The 16,988-nt window shown below is 41.6% G+C and overlaps 1 long non-coding RNA gene across 1 annotated transcript; it reads left to right on the plus strand.

The window, feature by feature from the left end:
* Positions 1-359: 359 nt before the first annotated feature.
* On the plus strand, positions 360-12,733 carry LOC124165705. Its single transcript, XR_006866290.1, has 3 exons — positions 360-575; positions 869-971; positions 8,697-12,733. It is a non-coding gene; the product is annotated as an uncharacterized LOC124165705 (long non-coding RNA).
* Positions 12,734-16,988: the final 4,255 nt, after the last annotated feature.

The following is a 16,988-nucleotide window of genomic DNA, read 5'->3' on the forward strand; positions in this document are numbered from 1 at the left end:
ACGCTTGGACAGCAGCAAGATCTTTCGTTAGTTCATCCCTATTTTTGCTGGAAGCGATTTCTCTGTAAACTACAGCGTTGCCTGCAAATAATTGTAACTTACTGTTTACTACTATTCCAATGTCGTTTATGTAAAAATGGAATAGGAGTGGGCCTATGACACTACTCTGAGGGACGCCAGAAGTGTCCTGTCAGCTAATCTTATCACGCCCGCCTATCTCTTCTATTTCACAACCTTCTTTAACTGTTCCATACCTTTTATTTAAGGTCTTCTTTTTTCCTTCACACTATCTACCAGTCCTCCCACGGTTGTCCTCAAGAGGTCATCGTATCTCTAGACTTCTGCCGATTAGGTTGGAAAGTCCGATGCCTCTTGGGCGTTATCAATTTCTTATCTCGTGCAAATACTTCAAGTGCTCCGGAATTTTCCACAGATGAGGACATACAGCGACATTTAGCGATGAAATCGGGTGGCATACGCTACGTGAGTCCACTGCATTAGAGTGAAAAAGTCAGGAGCTAGAGAGACGAAGAATTTCTCCAGGATAGAGTGGAGTTATTTCTACCCCCTCTGAGGTAACAATGACAAATGTGTACAGTATTTAACCCCTCCTCTCCCCAAAATCTCACCGTATCACTATTCGTATGTACTAAATGATTATTTTAGTTTAAGTAAATCACTTATCACAAAAACAATATATACCTACCAATTATATTTGTCACTTGTCTTTAATCGAATGTGAATATGGTCCATTCCTTTAGTTATTAATGAGAGTATTTGATTGATCCAGCAAGTAATATGGAGAGTGTTTCATGTTTACCATTTACGTTATCCTGAATACATGGATGGCATTGCTTACCCTCAACAGGTTGACTGTGAGCTACGTGGCCCTGCGATGCCCATTGACCCTGTTTCAGCGTCCTCGGCGACCTACTGCTGCTACTGACCACGCTCAAAACCTGCTGCCACGTGTGAGTAGGTACAACCTCCGTAATCCGGGTTTTCGGCAGTCTAACACGCTCGGACATCCATTGTCACTCACCTCGCACTCACTCACATGACTTACGACACTCTGCCGTTTTAAACGCATCACTTTCCAATTTTAAGTAAGACCTTTCTTTGCTAGATGTACTGTGGGGGGAAAAAGTATCCAATAGAGTTTGTGTCGCCACCATCGCTTCGCAAGAGAATGAATTCCCTTTCTAAAGGTATATAATCCTTGGAATGAGACGAGGGAAATTCAAATACGGTCTTTTTTCAGCCACCAAGGTCGTCACGGTGAATTTGCCTGCCTCGAACCGAGGCTCGAACGTATTTCGTACTCCTCTCTATAATGTTAGCGCATTCGATATCAATAGGAACTGTGCCTTCCTTTTACCCGCTATCTCCCTATAACCCTCTTTTCCGTTCCTTCTTCGCACCTACTCCGGCACTCGTAATAAAATTAACTGGAAGCCCATCTCCACTTCCTCATATTCTCGTCTCTGAAAATTTACGAGATAAATATTCGCTATACGTAATATGCAAGACAGCAATGGCGAGGAGCAATTTTGAGCATGAGGAATTACTCTAAATACACTGGTCAACAAAAACTTTTTTTCTATCCTAGAGTTGTTGGGTGATCATAGAGGTGCTTTTCGTCCGGGTTCCAAATCTGGGCTCAGATATTTTCTATCACGTCTACTTTCTTTAGGACAACCGAACTAAATAAGGGTTCAAGGATATGTAAGTATAAATCGTGATTTTAAAAAAAATGTGAAAAATAGGTACTTTCTTGGAATTTTCTCGTATATTTAGCATCTTGTAAGTCCCTATTCAGTGTCCATCACTTATCCGCTAACATGTTGCTGAAATTTCCTTGGTGCTATTTTTCCAAATGTAAAATATCTTGGTCACTGTGTTCATCTGTGACAGCGCTGAGATTTGGTGGAAAAAGGGAAGGTTTGAGTAACGAAAATATTGCTCTTTTGCCAAATATATGACGCAAGTATATATTTATTGAATAGTATTATTAGAATTATAGAATAGCTGATATTCTTGGAAAATATCACTTTCCGAATGACCACTATACATTAATCAAATATTTACTGTTTTTCGCTTAAATGTTAACTAACTCAGAGAAGAACTTCTTTATCTCCGCGGAGACATTTTCATCAAAAGTTAGAATGATGTTTGTTCTATGCAACAGAACAATAAAATCCTGCGCAAATTTGCAACCTTCCGATGTTTTCGTGATAAAGCAAATTGATGTCGGGCGGTTTTCGCACCCAGTGACCCGCAATACACGGGGTGGGCACTCGGCAACTTTGGGTTACATGCGTAGCAGTCCGTTTGAGAAAATGGATTTTCCCTAAATCCTGAGTGTATTACACTACTTATCTACTACCTCTTTATCACTTGTGGTGTCTTTATGGTAGATATCCCATACTGACGATTTTACCTTCGAGCCCTTGCGCGAAAGCCGCGGTCGGACGGCAATAAACCTAACGGTTCCCCTTTCTCCTCGGCGGCTGCCCCTTTATGTACCCAGATTAGCTCTTTTACTTTGTACATGCGCAAATTTTTCCATTAAAAAAATGGGATTTTCCCATAATGAACCGTCTTTGCTATGGGCTCATTTCTAGCCGAGGGCTCATCATCAGTATTCCTTGTCGAAGTTTGTGCTGAAGGACAATCACAGTATAGCTGCCCTGTTATGGATACGACGAAAATGACTCGCCAAGATTTACATACATAAGTCTTGACAAATAGAGGGGGGTCTATGAAGCAGAAGAAATCATCCATGTTAGATTATTTACAAAAAAAAACTATTTTTGCAAAGAGACGATAAATTAAAAACTTTGCTTGTACCCTTATTAAAAATGTTTTCCATCAATGCTTTCGAAATTGGGATAAGTTCTCCAGAGTGAATGGTAGATTTCTGAGTTTGACTAAAATTCGGTTAAAAAGTCATTAATATTTCCTGTTAAAATATCGTCGTGTTGTTAAAATTATTAATCGAAAATCCTAAAAAAGTGCAATGCTAAATCTTTATCTAGGAATTTCGGACGACCTAATTATCCACTTCTCAGTAATTCTGAGAATTATATCGGCTGGATTTCTAATAAATGGTACGATCTTCTCAGCTTACTGTATTAAAACAGCTAAACTGTACGAAAAACTTTATCCATGGCATCACACGCCACCGGATATTCACAAAATTTTAATACATGGAGTGTGAATAGTGAAACATGCCATTCTTTCTCTAAAGAAAATGCATTGAAATCCCGACTCAAAGATATTAGAAGATATAGTGAAGAACGTGCCATAAAAGTATTCAGGATTGCTACAAATAATGACCTTTTCCATAGGCTTCTGCTTCCACCAGATTCTATTATTTCTTGTTCTGCGGGGGTTCACCGTAAAGTAAAATATTACCAGAGGCAGGGGCGCAGCCAGGAATTAAGGCTAGGGGGGGTTTAAGGCGCAACTAATACTTACGGGTGTGGAGGTATTGCATACCAACCAGGGTAAGCAGGAGTTGCGGGGACCCTCCTCCAGAAAATTTTTAAAGAATAATGGATTAAATGGCGAGTTTTACGGCTTCCTGAGGGATATTTGATTGATTCTAACACTATTCTATAAGTAATACTGATCCAAAAAAGTAACATGCCCAAACCCCCCCTCGCTGCTCCACTTACCAGAGGACTGGAAAAATCTACCGGTGATAGAATATAATACTTTGAAAGAAAAGCTGTCTTCATCCACTGACTCAGAATAAGAGTTTAAGTAATTAGCCATAAAAATATTTCCTCATGGTATATTTTATATTATTTCTCTTCAATTACCAAAATTTTAAAAGTTAAAATTAGTTTAAACACCCATTAGCAAACTTTAATCATTATTTACCCTTTGCGCAGCTATTTGATAGAATTACCATGGAAGAAATGCTAACTTTCCGTTGATATTACAGAATCAAAAATTTAGACTTGCCCCTGGCAGCTATGTTTCCCGCATCACTTAACCTTATTTATTATTTTTTCATCGACCTCCTAAACAGTAATGTGGAATAAACCCACAATAAGTATCTTTGCATCTATAAATTACACGATGTGCAAATTCTCATTAATCTAGCTATAATTAAGGCTACAGCTATGTTTCCCGCATCACTTAGCCTTATTTTTTTCATCGTCCTCTTAAACAATTCACGGTTTAACGTCCCATCCTACGGACCATGTGATTTGTATCCAATTTGACCTCCACAAAACACCATAGCATAGAAGGTTTACGAGAAATTTCCGCCGGGATTTGAACTCTGGCCCCCGCATTGGGAAACCAGCACTTTAGCCATCTCAAAAATCCCATCTCCTATTTCATGTGCAATCGAATTTAAAAGTATGGCAACTAATGAAGCAGCTGCATTTCCACCGCAGTTCGGGAATGGAGTTTCTATATTTCAGTAGAACTGTTAGGAGAGAAATTATAATAACTACGGGAAGGTAATTACATTCCCATCCTTTTTAGAGAAGGTAGTTTTTCTGCCTAGTAAAATACGGGAAAGAGAAATTTTATGCCGTGGAGTGGGATCGTCGCCGATCAAAATTTCCAAAACGGTTTTGCTGCGAATAAAAATTGATGGGTTAACCTGGGACCAGGAGTTACTGATTCTTCCGGGTTGCCCGGTTTCAATTATTTTAGGGGCGGACTTTATGGAGCACGCAGGTATGACCTTGAATTTTGTTAGCAAGACTTATTCTTTTAAGGCACGTCCCGGAGTGATAGGTTGTGTACTCCCTACCGAAAATGAAGAAGCAGATGTGGATTCCGCGATATCTTCTAAGTTAAGTAATGATAAAAAAAAGAGATTACAGAAATTATTGGAGAATATGGTGACGTAATCACAAAGAAATTGGGGTGTACTGACCGTTTGGAATATGACCTTCCGTTGTCTGATTGGACGCCAGTGCGTTCGCCCCCCTTCCAATGCAATCCGATCAAAATGTCAGAGATGAAAATGGTAGTTCAAGATTTATTGAAAAAGGGGGTGATAAAGGAATCTAATTCGGCGTACGCCAGTCCGGCATTTTTAGTATCTAAAAAGGATAATTCTTCACGAATGGTAGTAGACTATCGTGCGCTCAACGCGAAGGTGGTTTTTGATGCTTTTCCGTTGCCCACCACCGAAAATGCGTTTCTTCATTTCGGTAAAGCAAAGTATTTCTCGGTGCTAGACTTGAACGCGGCTTACCACCAGATTCCTCTTACGTCAAGGAGTAGGCGAGCCACCGCTTTTATTACGCCATTTGGGCTGTATGAATATAATCGTCTGCCCTTCGGTATTTGCACCGGGGGACAAATGCTGTCGCGACTGATTGATAAGATCTTTAGTGATATAAAATACGAATACGTATTTAACTACTTGGATGATATTGTGATTTATAGCAGTAATTTTAGTGACCATTGTAAACATTTAAGGGAGGTATTACAGCGGTTGAGGCACGCCAAGATAACGGTTAATCCTGAAAAAATATCTCTAGAACGGAACGAAATTAAGTTTTTGTGGCACGTAATCTCTGAGAAAGGAATACAGATTGACCCCGAGAGGGGTAGGGTCGTGTTTAACTTTCCTACACCAAAAGACCTCAGGGCAGCTAAGAGATTCTTAGGCATGTGTAGTTATTACGCTCGTTTCATACCCGGTTTTTCGGAAATATCAGCTCCCTTAACGCTCTAAAGAAAAAAAATTGTCGGTTCGTGTGGGGGCGTGCTCAACAGAATGCCTTTGATGAATTGCGGAAGAGAATAGCCTCACCTCCAGTGCTCCGTATCCCCGATTTTAGCGAGACGTTTGTCGTGCACACCGATGCCTCCGCCAACGCAGTAGCGGCCGTGCTATCTCAACGAATTGAGGGGCATTTGGCGCCGGTTGCGTATGCCAGTAGGACACTCAGCGAAGCCGAAAGAAAATATGCCGCGTACGAGGCTGAATGCCTAGCGGTGGTATTTGGAGTCGAAAAATTCGACCAATATCTGCGTAATCGGGAGTTTGAACTATATACCGACAACGAGGCTCTGTCTTGGATGCGTCGGCATCCAAAGCAATTAGGAAAGGTCGGACGCTGGATGCTACGCTTGGCGGGTTATAAGTTTAAGACTATGCATGTTAAGGGTAATGAAAATGTCGTTGCAGATTGTTTATCGCGTATGTTTGAAGAAGAAACTCAGGAAAAAAAGTCCTGCCCTTTGTGTCCTTCAGACAGCCCCCTTGAGTTTTATCTCGATATTGGAGCACCAGCAACAAGATCCCGAATGCCAAAAAATTAAAGATAGGATTAACAGGGGGGAAAAGGTTAGAGATATGAAGGTTCGTGGAGGGATATTAGTTTTCAGAAACAAACGGGCGCGACGAAATAGAGTATGGATTCCTTCGGTTATAAGAGCCATGACGATGGCGTACTTTCATGACTCTGTTATTGGAGGACATATGGGGTATCATAAAACAAGGAATAAGATAACTCGTGAATTTTATTGGCCTAATATGAACAGAGATATACTGAATTACGTTCGGTCTTGTCCCGATTGTCAGAAGGCGAAGCCGGCGCAAAATACTCGGGTAGGATACCATTCGGCAGAAGCGCCGGCTAAAATCTACGACCAAATTTTTATTGATTACATGGGACCACTAACGCGCACTCGAAGCGGGCACACGGCAATTTTGGGAGTCATAGACGGTTTTTCTAAGTTCACCATGTTAATACCCACATTATATGGGTTATGAGGGAAATATGACGGCTGCGAACACCATTAAGGTTTTGTTTAATAGGGTGTTTTCTATTCTGGGGGTCCCCAAAACAATAGTGTCAGATAACGCCGCCATTTTTACAGGAGGCGCGATGAAAGACGCGTGTTTCAAAGTGGGAAATATGGAAAAGGTGAATGAAATCAACATTTTGTTAGTCATCTTCGGCGATGGTAAACGGGTTCGGGGGAAACAAAGCAGGGAACAAGTCCAAATTCTCACACAATGCAGCTTCACTTTATTCAGCCCAAAGCCTTACACTCTGTTTCACTGCACAACCGCAACTGCCTCCCCTAGCCGACGCCAGCCCACGTCCCTGGAGTCACCGAGACAGATCGTTTCTCAAGCGACTCTTCCGATGACAGCAGGAACGTGCTTAATGGCTGGGTCTCTAACGAAGTCCGTTCGAGGCGTCTCCCCGTCATCTCGCAGCTTTTAATAATCTTAATGAAACCGCGTTTACAATTTTAAGGAAACTGCAACAGCTCTTTTTTATTTTTGTAAATTATTTGCTTGAAAAAATATTATTTTCCTCATAGAAATTTGCGATTTTTGCTTTTAGGGGGGGCCGACTGCCCCCTCCTGCCCCTCGCTGGGCACGCCCAAGCAATGACGTAAGAAAATTCTTAACACGTTGCGTACCGGGGTATTTAAATTCCTAGAAACGCCGATTCTGGTTGATGAGATTAGAAATATATGCCTATTAGGGCGAAATGCGTTTGGTTTAAACATGGTTAAAAGCTAATGTTTAGAATATAACTTTACCCAATCAAACGTTATGATGCATCAATTCACTATGAATAAATGAGACTCTAGAGTGGTTGAGTTGGCGCCTTGGTAATGCAGCAGCCTGATATCCATCGTGAATACGCCGAGGTGGAGTTTCGAACCTTTTTTCGAAGAGAAACAAATTTTCAAAGTCTCATAAAGGGCAACAAAAAATACTTGTCTCATCCACTTCAATTTATACTCCACTACTTACGCTATAAATTTTTTTGGCGATAATTCATTTTGCTTAACGCAAAAATCGTTATTTATTGGTCTGGGATTCTCGCTTGGTTTAATCGGCATCTCAAAAGGCCTTTGCTTATGTCATTAAATGAATGACGATTTTTGCTGTGTCATAATCCTATCAGAAAATCTTGATTCTGATAAAAGGGGCACTAAAAACGTATTTTATCTCAAAGTACCTATTCCCATGTTCAATTAAGTAAGTAAACACATAGCTAACGCATGATACCCAAATTAAGAGAACCCGTACGTGCTGCTATAAGGACGTCCATGGATAAGGACATTAAGGTATAGTTACAGCACAGGCTCTCCTAATTGGCTCCCTAATGCTACTCATATTGGAAAGATAAACGTTTATTGTATTCTGAGGTATACTATATGTTAACATAATCTTGTTACATGACATATCATCGCTACATCTCATATCATCACTAATATCACCTCATTTTCTGTGCTTAAAAATAGTCTAATATTCTTCTGACCACAAAATGCTATTAGGTACAAAGTTTTAGAATATACAGCGGATATTAATTAGTATCACCATCAATCCACATTTGCAGTGGACAACGCTTACGTGTGAATTCTGCGTCCTACTTAATTTTGAATATCTTAAATTAATGGTATTCTAAGTACGGAAAAATGAGAGCTTTGATGTTTCTCTCCTCGTATTATTTGGTAGAGGGTTGAAAATATTTTATGTTCCTTGTTTTTATCCACGCAAGTGAATGAATTGCCTAAGTTGAAATAAATTCATCATATTTAATATCCCATGAAAATAATTTTTTTAACGTTACAACTCCTTAAGTGCAGTGGCAATAATTCCGGTCTTTAACGCAAAGGCAAAATCATCAGTCGTTTTCGTGATGCTTAGCTGAAATTATAATTCCTTCCGATGGTTAACTTTCAGTGATCCGGGAATGGATCTGGCGCGGTTGGAGGAGCACCTTGGGGTGAAGTTATCGTCCTGCAGCGAGGGACAGGTGCTGCCACCTAGCAGTTGGCTGAAGGAGAAAACTGAACCTGACGAGACCACGTTGCTGATGAGGGCGGCGCAAGAGGGCGCCGCTGACGGTGTCCAGCTTCTCCTCTTGTGTGGCGTCGACGTCTGCGAAAGTTGAAGTGTCGGCTATAAAGAGCAGCGGGCGATCGACTCTGCCATTATGGTAGATCACCCAACGGTGGTGGAAATTCTTCTCCAATGGGACTCAAATTTTCCAGACAACGCTTCAAAAGAGCTTAGAGCCAAATTGAGATCAATGCGTGAAGAAGATGTGGGCATTAAGGAATTCTTCGAGGAAAGAGACAATTTTCATGAGCTAGTTCGAAACGGAGATATCATTGAGGTCGAGAAAAAACTGAACATCAAGGACGGTAGGAACACTTCAGGCCCCAAGTACTGGGTCAATAGTGACGTCCAGTCATCTTTGTACACGGCGGAAAAGGGAGGCAAACACGATCTGTGGGTCTTCCTGCTTTCTAGGAAGTTTGAGTTCTCAGGGACGGAGGAAAGTAAAATTAAATTCCAAATGGGTGAGATTCAGATGCTCCATTTCGACCGAGCGATGGAGAAATATTTCACTGAATTTGAAGATATTCTCGTGATCAAGTTGCTTTCGAGAACCAAATTTCGCGGGGGGAGTAAAGAGACACGATTGAGAATTCAGAGTATTTGCCTCGAAGCAAAGGAGGTAGCGGAAGCCAAACTGCTGATTCAGTGCCCTCAGAACGGTACTCAATTGGATACTGTATTTTAATTAGATCGGCCGGATATTGAATGTGCATACGTAATGGGAAATGCTCAAGTCCTAGGTGCCACGGATTTACACCGCATCTACGCGTCTGTGGGCCTAAAGCCTCATTCACGAGTTCTCAGCAAATTAATTCACGAATTTTGTCATCGCGTGATGCTCATTGTCTTCATGAACAATGGGTTGCCCTACAGAGTAAATGATCTTGAAATGATGAATGCTTACGATAAGATTTTCTCCCAAATTATGTCACCGGAAAACAAAGAAAAATGCGATCCAATAATTCAACTGGTTGGTGAATCTGATAACAATTCACAACAAGAATTACTTGTTCGAATTCCAGAAATAATAATGAGGCGCACAATAGATAATGGTGGTGAAGGATTGCGGGGGAACAAAGTTGAAAAAGAACTCGATGATTTCTACCACAACCACGTGGAAAAGAAAATCTGTGAATTTGTTGCTTCAAATAAGGGAAAGGCTCGTATTCCAACTATAGAACTTTCATTATATTCCGCGTTGCTGTCTAAGTACAATCAAGATCACGCACAGATTTGCGTAACGAAGCAACCGAAGATTTCTTCGCACGATGGAGTCAATTACATAACGCTATCAGATTTGTCGCTGGGCATTAGCCACATGGAGAAATCACTAGGGGGCGCCACGACTGTGGATTTGATTTTTTTTTTTTGAGGGATCCAGAACATACTTTGACACCCAATTGAGAATAGGTTACTTGCGAAACATGGTTGTCGTTTGGAACAAGAATACTGACTTTTGTCATAATCCTCATTCGTGTTCCTGCTCGGCAAGGTGTTTTTCAAGTCCTTAAAAGAATGCGTCACTTTAATTATTCCGAAGGAGTTGAAATCATCCGATGAGGGAGAGTGTGCTGAATACACGTGGAAACACTTGTCAGAGGGAACGAAGGATTGGATACTCAAACAGCACGTCAGATTCCAGAGCAACGACGTGACACTGAAAGATCTATTGGAGGGTTTAATATCCAACAAGGAAGCAGCAAGCAGCACTCAGCATCATCATTGGCCCCAAGGATATATCAATGCTTATCCAGAAAGAGATGTATTCCCTTGGTAATCATGTGAAATCTGATTTGGCGAAGAAGAGAGGGAAGCTGCTGGGCGGCCTTATCCAATCCTTCGTCCCCCGCCGAACAAGAACCAGACCTGTCGAGTTTATCGTGCAATTAATGACACAGCGCACAAAGGACGCTGTATTCTTTCTCAATACCACCGAGTACGCACTAAAAGAAGCAAAAGTCAGCAAATCGCGTCCGTGGATAGGAGTGATGACGCCAGTTGATGATGTAAGACACTTTTTCTTGGAAGGAAATATTGAGGCGGCTGAACGACTCGATAACATCGAAAAGATATGCTCAGAACTTCGAGGTTGGCCCAAATCAGGTGCTTGGATATATGCGCACATCTTTCTTCAAGAACAGAAATATTTTGTCCATATACATTCTGAGCTCATCAACGACCAACGCTGTCAATTGCTGGCCGATGAGCCTGGCACAGGTATACCGGCATTGATATATCCTTGGGGCCAATGATGGTGCTGAGTGTAGATGCTGCTTCCTTGTTGGATATTAAACCCTCCAATAGATCTTTCAGTGCCACGTCGTTGCTCTGGAATCTGACGTGCTGGTTTAGTATCCAATCCTTCGTTCCCTCTGACAATGGTTTCCACGTGTATTCAACACATTCTCCCTCGTCGGATGATTTCAACTCCTTCGGAATAATTAAAGTGACGCATTCTTTGTTTGTACATTCAGAAGCCACGGAAGAGAAACTAAGACATAGGGATAGGTGGATAGAAGTTGTCCAGCTAACAGAGTGTGAGGAAGTCATTAAAAATGGAACGACACGAGCAGAAGCATGGATGGAGAGAACAGGAACAGCACTGTGCTAAATGGAACGGTTGAAGATTCCCTATACCTGCTTGTGAACAAGGGAAAAGTCAATGATATAGATCTCTCTCTCTCCATTCGGCAATATTCTCACTATTTTGCCACGCCAAGGAGAGGGTGAAGGTGTTCTTCGATGGTTTCGATGAAATATGCCCTACGTATAAGAATATTATCTCTTCATTCCTGGAGGACATGTTGAAAAATACGAGGGTGTCATTTGTCGTGACCGCAAGAACAAATCAGAGTGTGGAGCTAGAGAAACGCCTCTCCACCTTCGCTCTCTCCTTTTTTCCCTTCGATAAGGAGGAACAAGTGCATTTCTTAAACCGCCAGTGGAATTGCATGCTCAATTTCTTGTCGAAGGAGTCACGTGAGGAGAAAGTTAGATCAATCGCTGTAAAATACAAAGCCCAAGGTTATCACGAAAATAAAATAATTTCATTGAAAAATGTAGGCGAGGGCTCAAATCAGTATGCCGATGCTTATGACTATAATTTGGAGAGGGCGGCACGCAAGATCTGATAGTGAAAGGAAAGCCCCTTATAAAGGACGAAGGCTATTTTTCTGAAATACCTCTACACGCACACATGATGGCCACCATGTACTTTGCGAATGATTTGTTCACAGATGATTCACTGAATCTTTCTTCTCTGTACAAGAACTTTGTGGATACAAAAATCGAATTATACTGTAAGGTGTATGTAACAAAGGTGCATGTATGTGAGAGAGATAAGCGTGTGCGGTAAAGATTTGCAGCGTCCACGATAGAGATATTGAAGAAATTTTCAGTCAAGTTTTTCCTCGAGGAATCCACCGACAACCCAACCGACGAAGACATAGAATACATGCTGGAAATAGGAATTTTAGTGAAGAAAGAACTCTCGATCAAGTTTATCCATAGAACGTTTGGAGAGTTCTTCTTTTGTTATCTACTCCTCGAGGAAGAAGGCGCAAACCTAAGGATGTGCTTTTTCAGCGGGTGCTACTGGAGGACAGATTCTCCAGGGTGAGATATTTTTGTGATGCAATAATGTTATCAGAGAGAAGCAACGAGAATTCAGAATGCAGCGAATGAACAAGAGCAATTGATATACGTCAATCCTTGCTGCATGAGGGAAAGGAGTGTGGGATGACTTTGATTCGTAAGCTGTTTCACAATGCAATTTCGGAGTGCCGTGAGGGAATACTTCAATATCTTGTGGAAATATTCAAGGAACATCTTCCTGCTGTTATGTTTATGGATTCAAATGACAATTCAAGCACATTGCAGAATGAAAGAGGTATCGGATGCCAGAATGCCTTCGCCTTGTACCTTGCGCTCTACATTGATTCAAGAAACCTCAAGCACATACGATTCCTCCGGACTCCTCCATTACAAGCAGAAGCAAATTATCTCATCGGAGACCTAGGGAGGTATATTTCGGCAAGATGACGCCGGTGGAGTGGTGCGTACGAGACAGAAGTTTGGTGGAATAAAGAATCTACTCAATGTTTTAAAACTGCTTTCCAAGGGACTACAAAAGATTAATTAAATTTTCTATTGGCCTGAAAGAGTGGGAGCATAAGTATGTGCTCAACCATTGCCAAGTTTTAATTGTGGACTAAATTCAGTTTTTCGGTATCCAAACCTGTTCTGCCTCGCTTCTGTTGCCTCCCAATAATACATTAAGAAGGTCGCCCTTTGAGACTCATAGTCTCTGGAATTGATTCCTTGACTTATATAATTTATCGAAATTTCCTTCTGGTTTATCCCAGAGTTTATACCAGAAAACCGAGAATCGCCATTCCTAAGAATATTTGTTCGCGTGTGCAATCTTGTATCTCTCTATTCTTGTATTAAGTTTCTTTTGTTACGCTTATGTCTATTGTCAACCGAGTTAATTCATTTATTTGTTTATAGTTTATTTAAATGTTCATTTAGTTTTAGAAGAAGAGATTCAGTTTTTTTCCATATTTTTTTATGACTCCTTTGTTACCCTTATTTCAATTTGTCATCGCACACATTGTAATTTAATATTATGTTCTAAAGGAGTTCAGACACTTAGAACAATAAATGAATTTATTTAATTGTTCATTTTTGTCCCAATATTTATTTATGTGTATGCATCATGCCTTTCCCATGGGCTACAACCTTGCAGCGGTTAAAAGGTTTGCACAATCCTATGACCCCTAGAGCTGCGCTGGCGGGATTAATTCTAAATTATTCCCGGTAGGGCCACCCATGCCAGAGAGATCGAAGGGTAGGAGCCAGACGAAAGGTAGCCCACGTGATGGTGTCACGTAAAAAACACTGAAGGAATGGAAGTGGAAAACCCTGCCAGCTATCTCTTCCCTGATAAGATGGATTTTGATCGAACTAGCCCCGGATGGAATCGCGGGACCCAGCCCTTAAGGGCGGGTGTCGTAGGTGGCAACGAGGTCGGCGATGTACTCGGGGTCCTAATCATGCGAAATCCTTGCAGAGACATACCATCATCATCTTTTTCAGCATCAGCGGTGGCATTCAAGGAGGAGGGTAAGAAGACCAAGAGGATGGAGAAGAAGAAGGCATCGATGAATGTAAGGACGTGAAATGTGAGGACAATGATGAGGGCGGGTAAACTGGAAAATATAAAAAGGGAAATGCAGAAAGGGAATATAGATATCTTGGGTCTATCCGAAGTTTGGTGGAAGGGCAGTGGGGACTATTGGAGTGACGGGTACAGGGTTATATATAGTGCCCCCCCCTGCCCCTCGCTGGGTACATCAATGTTTGCATATGACATTCATAGTCAATGTATTTAATACGATCGCTTCTAGTTTTAACTCGATTTATTTAGCCTTTTGCGCACAGTCAAAGCTATAAGATGCCTTAGTTCATCGTAAAAATATATTTTTTAATTCTATAATCATTTTTTGTGCCCAATATCTTCACTTATTCTTCAGCGACTTTGCAACGGATGAGTGTTAAAATATCTGAAGCGAGTATACGATATGTCGTCTGCATTCCCAACCGTGACGTCACGCTCCCTCATCCCCCCCTCACTTCCACGCCGTGCGATGTTGGCCACAGCGTTCCGCCCGAATATGGCGAAGAAATCGTAGCTGAATCTTTTGCGCCTTGTTATAATGCTACGGGCATGATTATTTCCGCGGTATAAGGGATATATTGCTTTTAAAACTCCCGGTTGTATGACAGTTGCACAAGTTATGGAAGTCAAAGGAGAATCGAAGTGGTCGAAGTGTGAGGCGAGGCTGCCCTCTTTCCATACAGCTTTTTAATTTTTATACTGAGGAAATTATGCGGGGGGCACGGGAGGAGCTAAGAAGTTGTTCCTCTCCACGACATTCTTTACTGGCACCCAAAAAATACAAAATATCCTCACAGACCTCTATCCAATCATCAACACAAACCATACTACATCCAGTCTCCTCCCTTCCATCACGTACAGACGGGCACCCTACCTGCGGAACATATTCAGATCCACCCGCTCGTCTCCCCCTTTCTCCATCCCTGCAACCGCTAAAGATGCAAATGCTGCTTCTTGTTCCACTCTTCCTACTTACCAGGGATCAACAATTCCTACTCTTCTCTCCGCTGCATATACTCCATTGAGGTGTACCGCCTATCCTATAATTTTTCCCTGCCCATTGCATTGAAGTATGCACCACACATACATGTAACCTCCCACTCCTCTACATCGCTGAAGACTGCTACAAGAGAGGCCTGCACCAGTTTTCTCTCTCAGACTCTAGTTCTAGAAGACTGGGGAAAGGTCCGCACAATATTTGTTAGTGTCCCATTTTTTTGTGTTTTTCTATGTTTTAAAATCTAGGTAAGTATTAAAAGAAACGTGCAATTATACGAGGGGGCTGGGGAAGGATTTGCAATACATTTACATTTAACAACAAGAGGAACTCCGTCATTTACACGAAATTACATTCACAAATTGACGTTAAGTAGCACACACTCATTACGCTAAATAACACACTCGTTGACACATAAGAAAACACACTTACACCACACACAATTGCATAAAACTAAATAACATACTCATTCACACTTAACTAAATCTCATTTCACGCTCAATTACACATTCTCTCCACATTAAATTTCATACCCTCATACACACTTAATTAAGATGTATTATTCTCACTAAACCGCTTACTTCTATCACACCAAGTCACAAAGCCATTCACACCTAACTACAGATATTCAACAAACGAAATAACATAACCATATTTGCACTTTATGACATTCAGCACAAACTATTGATCACTCTATATTTAAAAATTTGAAAGATAAAAATGTCATTGGTACGTACACGCAAACAATAAAAATATACCATCTTCTCAAGTTTTTATTTTCCAAAGTAGCATATTGTAACGGCAGCGCTAATTATCATTTATGAGTAGCACTTGTCTCAATTCCTACCCTTTCCTTTTTGTTACTATTTGAGTGTATTTGGTATAAATGTAATTGTTTCATGTGTGCGTGTGAATAGCATTTTTTTAAATACCGCGCGAACAAGGTGAATCACGACCCGACAGAGCGCGCTAGTGGAACCACTGCCCTCCCCTCCCTTCCCCTCTCACGAGACAGTCAGTGATGGGACACTCAACATCGGGGAGAGACAGCCAGTCATTTGAACCACTCAACATCGGAGAGAGACGGTGGAGAGGAGTCGGTCGAGCAGTCATTGAACCACTCAACATCGGAGAGAAACGGTGGAGAGGAGTCGGTCGAGCAGTCATTGAACCACCCAACATCGGAGGAGTCGGTCGAGCATTCATTTGGACCACTCAACATCGGAGATAGACGGTGGAGAGGACGGTCGAGATTGATCGAGCCACCAACGTTGGAGAGAGTCGGTGGAGCATTGGAGCCACAGGCTACTGGAGATAGAGAGAAAGCACCTTGGCAACTCCCCAGTCGTCGGCTTGGAAAATGCAACGAGGAACCATCGCGAGCGCATGAGAAGTCTACTCGGCCACGTCACCACCTCGTGTTCCCGAATAAGGTGCAGTAATCAACCGTGTCCCCACCACTGTCCCCGGTCGAAGCAGCGTCGAGAACGTTTCTCCCTCCTACCCCCTCTTTTCCCATTGCAAGAAAGCGCTGGAATAATTAGTGAATCTTGAATCTCAAAAGTGCAGCAGAGGACTTTTAAACCCTGCGAAAAGATTTAAATGCAGTTCATTTCAAGTTTACTTTTATGTTATCAAGTTGATTTTTGGTTTCTTCGTATTTTGTATTTGATCCTTGATAATCCGGCCCTACTAACATTTTTTCAAGTGCTACTCCCCATATTTTTGTATGTTAAATTTAATTATTGCGATATTTGTCAATAAATGCATTTCTTGTGTTCGCAACCCAGGAATACGTGTGGTCTTTCACCCTCAACCTCCCCTTCCAATTATCCCGTACGTTTCGCATTCCCAAAATTACTCGTTTTTTACGTCGCCCCCGCTCTGAGGTGTTTCTTGCTCTATTTTATAACGGACGCAAAACCCGTTCGCCACATGTTTTGGCGCTCCAACG

The sequence above is a fragment of the Ischnura elegans genome, chromosome 9 (assembly GCF_921293095.1).
Source record: "Ischnura elegans chromosome 9, ioIscEleg1.1, whole genome shotgun sequence".
In the NCBI taxonomy this organism is placed as follows: Eukaryota; Metazoa; Arthropoda; class Insecta; order Odonata; family Coenagrionidae; genus Ischnura; species Ischnura elegans.